The following is an 8,083-nucleotide window of genomic DNA, read 5'->3' on the forward strand; positions in this document are numbered from 1 at the left end:
AGTGTGAAACTGTAGGCTTAAAATCCCATGGAATTAATAAACATTTTGGGGAGATACTCTGAGGCTATTCAGATACTTTGTTTCTCCTAAAAGTTACATGCACTAATTAGAGTTGTGCAATTAGGATAATTTATTTTGAAGGATTTCCATCATCCTATTAAGAAACCGCATGCCCATGCAGTATTACCCATTCTTACTCTCATCCCTAGGCAATCACTAATCTATTTTTTGTCTCTATAAATTTGGCTTTTCTGAATACCTTACTTTCTGGCAGTGAGGTGCTCTAGGCTCATATTGTATTTTCCCTGCCTTAGCCCTGCAAACAAGCATTTTTTCAAGGAGCAGGGGTTCTGCCTGTGGGAGAAAGGTGTTTAGAAACCAATATCTGAGTGCTAGGTGTACTTGTTACTACTTGAGTATCACTGCTTCCAGCTCCTCTCAGTGGACAGAGGTAGGAAATATATGTATGTACGCTAACCCATGTATACACACATATCTGTATTTATTTCTGTTCTCTCTCTGTACACATATATATTAATATAAATATAAGTTCATGCTGATAACTGCGACTCTAATCCAGCACTACATGGTTCATTCTAGCCTGGCCCTATTTCTTATGTGCAATTTCTTTTTCTGACAGCAACAAACCTGACTCTCCTTATTTACAGTATATTTTATTATTCAATTTTTACATACATGTGCATTGGGTACCCTCAGAAAGATGTCCATGTGCTAACTACTGGAAGCTGGGAATGTAACCTATTTGAAACAAGGTCTTTGCAGATTGAATTAAGGTAAAGATCTCAAAATCCTTATCCTGGATCATCTGAGGGGACCCTAAATCCAGTGATAAATTTCCTTACAAGAGACACACAGGAGAGAGACACAGAGAGGAGGGAAGGCCATGTGAAGAGTAAGGAGCTCCAGGTGGTGGGGGTGATGTTACTGTTTCTCAATATAAAATGATATTTTAAAAATACCTTATATGTATATTTTTATAACCCATGGACACAGACAATAGTGTGGTAAAGGCCTTGGGGGGGATGGAGGGGGTGAATGAGGAAAAAACAGGACATCTGTCATTTTTTCAACAATGTTAAAAGACTATCTTAAAAATTGCTTTTAACTGCAACCTATCATTGTTGAATTTATACTTTTATTCTCTAATTATTAGCATGTTTATGGACCCAGAAACAATTTCCCTAGAAGTTAAATCTGAGCTTTATTAGAAAAGCAAAAATAATAAATAAATAACAAAAAACTTAAAGCCTTACTTTAATACCTTTTTGAAGACTATCTACCTAATTCAATTTAATTTCTTGCCATCTGGGATTGAGAGCAAGAAAAATTAGATGTGTTATCTCTTTTTTTGGGGGAGGGGGTGTTTTGATGGAGTGCCTGCATTTCTCTCATATATCAGATAACCACTGTTTCCGAAGGCTTTGTGCCCTTCCCTTTGGAATTCTGCAACAAACATCTCTCATTATTCAAGAGTAACTTTCTTGGAATGAAATACTCCATATGATTCCAGTATCCTCTTTTACATCTGGTTAATTGGAGAAAATGAATCAAAACTCACAGGACATTCTCTGTCAGACAGTGTGACACTTAGGAAAACATGAAATTCTTGAAACCTCTATGGTGTAATTTAACGTATTATTTTGCTGGTGTGCAACAAAGCCGGTGGAGCAATTTTCAGGATATTGCCAATAGGTTATTATTGCAATAGATATGCAATAAATAGAGAGCATTTCCTCAAGTACTTAACTCATTATGGTGACAATACTAGATTAACCAGAGTGCTCTGGGACCTGAGATGGGGTAGGAAAATGGATGTTCTGGTGAGTACAAGGTTTGGTTGGACTTCACAGAAGCTGATTATAGTAGCTTAACCATATAGTTTATCTACCCAATGTGACAAGAATGTGAAGTAGGTAGTGCAAGGCTGGTGAAGCCACTTGAGAAAGCAGGTTCCTTCTTGCCACCTGCTCCTCCATCCTTAGCACAGTCACAAATGGCTACTCCATCCCAAAAATGCATCAACACAACCTGAACAAGGGGGAGGACAGGTTAAAAGCAGAATGCTTTGGCCAGCTGAACAGTCCTTTTTTTTTAAAGTATCAGAAAATAAGTAGCTTCCCATGAAATAACTTCCCATTTCAGCTCATTGTCCAAAGGATTAGATGATCACCCTAGCAGGAAGGGCATTTTTGGAAGCATTTAAAATTGCATTTGTTATTCTCACCCCTCCCCCCAATTTTTGATTGTTAGCAAGGAAGAACAGTAGATATTGGGTAGACAAATTGGCAATGTCTAGCACATTTGATTAAGTGCCTTATTTTATATTTTAAATTTTGCTGTTAGACATTTGCATGCCTTTGAAAATTCACCACCATACATATCATAACAAAATTTTCTTTTGATTTTTGTTTCTCAATTTACTTGATTTTTCAATAAGAATGGACAACGTATTATACATCCATTTGATGGACTACTGCAGTCATGTTATATAATAAAAGGATAATATGCAAATTGACCCTAACAGCATAACGACCACTCTACCAGTCGCTATGAGGTGCACTGACCACCTCTCGATCCCTTTCCCCAGCCAGCAGGCTCCCATTACCCAATGGTGAATGGGGAACCTGGGATGGGTGGCGGGGGATGCCAGTGGCGCCACGCCAAGGCCCCTGCCCTGCCAGTCGCCCCACACACAGAGGATGACCCGTGGTGGGGGCGGGGCTGGCGAGCAGTCAGGAATGGCTGACCTTTCAGTCCCTCACCTTAGCCGTCAGACTCCGATCGCCCAATGGCAAACGGGGAACCTTGGTGGGTGGCAGCAGGGAGCAGGGCCAGCTGCCAGCAACCAGGGAAGATGGCCCTGATCGCAGGCCAGGTCTAGGGACCGTACCTGCGCAAGAATTTTGTGCACCAGGCCTCTAGTTACAAATAACAAATGCATGGCAAAAGATCTGCACAACCACTTCACAAAAAAGTGCGCAAATGACTAACAAACATATGAAAATTGTCATTAAAGCATAAGAAATTACTACTATATTCCCAGTAAAATGTTTAAAACTAAAAAGAGAGATAATACCAGTTATTTCTCTTTGGTGAGGATGTGGAGCTACTGAAACCTTTATACATTGTTGGTGCTCTGGTAAAATGGTGCAGTCTCTTTGGAATGTTGTTTGGTTGTATCTACTAAACCTGAACCTATGAACTAGCAATCCTCCATTCCTAGGTATGTTTACTTCTGCTCACCAAAATACATATTTATTTATTATGAATATACGTGTTTATATTCATAATAGCCAAAACCTAGAAATTACCCAAATATGCTAATAAATTATGATATAGTCATGCAATGGAATATTTTACAGAGAATGAGCAAACTATAATTATATGCAATAATTTGGATGACTCTCACAAACACCTGAGCAGAAGAACACAGATACTGTCACAAAAAAGAACCTATTGTGTGAGTCCATTTACATAAACTTCAAAAACAGACAAAATTATCCTATGACTTTTAAAAAGCCAGAAAAGTAGCTCAAATTCTGAGAGGAGAGGAGTGACTTAAATGGGCAAGAAAAAGACTCCTGGGCTCCTGATAATTGCTCTGTTGCTTGATTTGGATGCTGGTTAACTGGATAAATTCACTTTGTGAAAATTCATCAAAGTATATATTTATAATCAGTTCACTTTTCTATATGTATGTTATACTGCAGAAAAATAAAAGGTTACAATTATTTAAGGTTGTTATAATAAAAATATGTCATCTTTTGTCAATTCTATCCAACTGTGCTTTGGATCCCAGGCTTCCCCCCTCTCCACCTCCCCAGTGTTCTAGAGCCCTGACATATTATCTTCCTTTTCTCTTATACCTTTAACATCTCCTTCTCCACTAGTGCCACCCCATCATGATTTAATCATGGTCAAGATTCTCCAATTAAAACCACCACCACTTCCTGGTCAGCGTGGCTCTGTGGTTGAGCAGGTCCAGTGGAGGGGGAGGGAGTGCAGAAGGCAGCCAGTCAATGATTCTCTCTCAGCATTGATGTTTTTCTCTCTCTCTCCCTGTCCCTTCCTCTCTGAAATCAATAAAAATATAATTTTTTTTTAAAAAATCACACTACCACCACCACCACCACCTTGCTTTACCTATATCTCCTGTGACTGTTATTTTTTATTGTAACACTAGAGGCCCGGTGCATGAATTCATGCATGGGTGCAGTACCTCAGAGTGGCCTGCTGGGATCTGGCCAAACCTGCAGCCCAACACTGCCTGTAACTCCTACCTGCAACTCTCACTCATCCCGCCCCCACTGCACCTGCTGTGGGCTCGAGTCCAGTAAGTCCCAATTAGAAGAGGCTCGTGCTGCTGCAACAGCACTCACTAGCCGTGAGCCCTGCATCTGGCACCCTCCCGAAGGGAATGGCTTGAAGGATTGGCCTGAAACCAGCTTTCTGACATTCCTCAAGGGGTCCTGGATTGCAAGAGGGTGCAGGGCCAGGCTGAGGGACCCCACTGATGCACAATCAGGGCCAGAGAGGGACCATGGAGGGCTCCAGGGCTGTCTCGCCCCATCTCGCCCAGTCCTGATCAGCCGGACCCCAGCAGCAAGCTAACCTACCAGTCAAAGTGTCTGCCCCCTGGTGGTCAGTGCATGGCATAGAGACTGGTCAACCAGTTGACTGTGTATGTCATAGCAAGCGGTTGAGTGGCCTTAACATATCATTAGTATATTACACTTTGATTGGTTGAACAGGATTGGTTGAACAGTCAACCAGTCACTAGATGACCGGACACCTAGCATATTAGGCTTTTATTATATAGGATCAAACATTTTTAATAATGAAAGTTTTAACCCCCTGCCTTCCATTTTTTTCCTTTATCCATTGCAATTTGGTTTACTTCCCCACCATTCACCCAAATGTATTTTGCCAAATTTCTAAAATAGCCTGTGTTGCTAATTCCAATAACCTTTAATTCTCCCCTTATTGATTTCCCAGCATTCTTTGCTCCTCTTGACCAGTCCTACCATTTGGAAAAACTCTCTTTCTTAGGCATTTATGACTTACTGGCTCCCGATTCCCCACCTAACTTCTCTGGCCACTCATTGTTTTCATTGTGAACTTCATTTCCTCTACTCATGTTTAAAATGTTCCCTTGAGCCAGATGTGTCTTTTGAAGTAGAGCTGTATATATAACTGCTGTGCAACATTTTCACTTAGATATCTCACAAGTATTGAAGTCAACCAAGCTTAACATCTCCCTCCTTAATGTTGTTCATCTTCCATACTCCTTGTTTCAGTTAATAGCACCACCTAGTACCCAAGCCGGAAACACATAATTCATAATTATTGAATATAATGCAGAAGAAAAGTCGTGGGTGCGGCTTCAGCTTCTAGCATCATGGTGGACTAGATATTGTGGGAAAACATCCTGCTTCAGAACAACTAGATCTTGAATCAAAAAAATTTTTTAGCCTGTCCAGTTTTGCTCAATGGTTGAGTCTTGGCCCATGAACCAGAACATCACGGTTTGATTCTTGGTCAGGGCACATGCCTGGCTGGTGGGCTCAATCCCCAGTAGGGGGCATACTGGAGGCAGCTGATTGATGTTTCTATCTCTCTGTGCTTCTCCCTTCCTCTCTCTAAAATCAATAAAAATATATTTTTAAAAAGCATTTAAAATTTTTTCTTGGCTCTTAGAAATTAGAAAAATATTAAAAGACCCCTCTTTGCACCAAATAAAGAGAACTAAATTGTAAGCAGAAACTAGAGCTGGGATCTGTGTGCAAGCTGAAGAGATGGGGTTGGTCTGAGTGCAAATGGCAACAGCAGCTCTGTGTGAGGAGGTGAATCCCATACTGCATTTTGAGGACATCTTTGAAAGGGTTAAAGTGGCCGCAGGTTGCAAACACTCCTGGGCACATAACAGAAGCAGATGTAAATCATCTTTGGAAGAAAGTGTACTCAATTTAAGCAATTAGAATTCCCACATATTATGATCAAGGAAATATGAATTTATAATGTTATCAACAAGTATACAAGGAGGTAAGCCACTAAGTGAGAGAGATAAAATGTAACACAACTTATTTACATGTTGCAATTATCAGATAGTATATAGAATAACTAGGTAAGAAATATTTGAAAAAATATGCCTGGTGTGGCTCAGTAGTTGAGCATCAACCTAGGAACCAGGAGGTCATGGTTTGATTCCCAATCAGGGTATACTGTGGACTTGGTCCTCAGTGTTGGGCATGTAGGAGGCAGCCAATTAATGATTCTTTCTCATCATAAATTCATGCACAGGTAGGGTCCCTAAGCCTGGTCAGCAATCAGGGCCAATCGGGGCCTTCCAGCTGCTGGCCAGGGCCTGCCTTCCCTGGCTGCCAGCTGCTGGCCAGGGCCTTCCTTCATTCCACACCATCCCCTGGTGGTCAGCACACATCATAGCAAGCGATCGAACGCTCAGTCTCCCAGTTGAACTTTCGAGGGGACACTTTGCATATTAGCCTTTTATATATGTAGATAAATTTTTTTAAAAAAATGTTTGAAGAAATAAAGTACAGAACCACAAAAATGGCAAGCAATAAGAGACTATCTAGAATAATAAAAGTGTAATATGCTAATTAGACTGGATGTCCGTCCAAATGTCCTTCTGGATGACCTTCCGGACAAAGCTGGGGCTGTGAGGGAAACCCGGGTCCTGGGTGCCAGAGAGAAGGCAGTGCCTGCAGCTGGGAAAAGGAAGGCCTACTCTTGCATGAATTTTGTGCATCAGGCCTCTAGTCAGGAATAATGAGAAAGATCTGCATAACAATAAAATGGCAATTCTAAAAATAAAAATAGAAATAACAAAAAAAAACTCAAGGTAGGGGTTTAACAACAGATAAAATATAGTAAAAAATAAACGGGAACATTTGGCTGAAGAACTTACTCAGCATGCAGTACAGAGAGGCAAGCAAATGGAAAATATGAAAGCAACTAAGAGATATGGAGAACAGAAGAGGAAACAGAAATATTTATTCTGAACCCTAAAAGAAGAGAATAGAGAGAACTGAGGAAAAGTAATAATTAAAGAAATAATGATGGAAAATTTTCCAGAAGTGATCACAGATATAAATTTATTTTTCCAAGTACAGTAAAAGTAAACCAGGTATAGATACAACATAGTGAAACTGTAGAACAGCAAAGATAAAGACTCCAAAAGAAGTCAGAGAAAAATAATAGATCATCTATAAAGGTACAACATTTTTAAAGAATGAAAGTGATATAAAGCATTTTTAGATATACAAAAATAGAGTTTACCACAAAGAGACTGCCAATAAATTAATTTATAAAGATTTACATTAGGAAGCAGGAAAAGATCATAGAATGATGGTTTGTGATATGAGAACAAATGATAAGTAAATAAAATAACAAATGTATATGTATAAATACATATAAGCAAATATGTGTGTGAAATAATAGCCTGGAGGGGAGTAACAAGATTTAAAGTGTTCTGAGGTTCTTGTATTATATGAAGTGAAAGTTTAAGATATTAATTTAAAGCTTTGTTCTATTAAATATACATGTTAAAATTTCAAGGCTAACACTAAAAGAATAGATAATGAACATGAAAATTTCACATGAATGAAAAATTAAAGAATAGATTGCTTGTTAATGAAAGAGCTAAAACCCAACTATGTGAAGTTTACAACAGCCATCTAAAATCAAAGCACAAGGAAAGGGAGGAGAGGAAGGGGAGAGAAAGAGAGAGAGAAATAAAGTGAGGGGAAGAAAGAGGAAGAAAGAAAGAGAGGAGTTGGAGGGATAGGAGAGGGAAGGGGAAAGGAGAGAGAAAAGATATATCAGATAATCTATTTATATAAAAACCCTGGGTGTAATGCTTGTCACCTCTAAGGCTCAACCACCTGGAAGGAAGTCAGTTCTGCAGAGGTCGCCTTGGCAATGGCCCTCCCTGAACTGTTTGCTGCGAGGGCGAGGTTCGAGACAGGAACCTGTCCTCAGAGCATGGACACACTGAGTCCTGAGTTGTCTTGGCAACAGCTGCCCCCTCCCTGAGCTGTTT

The sequence above is a fragment of the Myotis davidii genome, unplaced genomic scaffold (genome assembly GCF_000327345.1).
Source record: "Myotis davidii unplaced genomic scaffold, ASM32734v1 scaffold676, whole genome shotgun sequence".
In the NCBI taxonomy this organism is placed as follows: Eukaryota; Metazoa; Chordata; class Mammalia; order Chiroptera; family Vespertilionidae; genus Myotis; species Myotis davidii.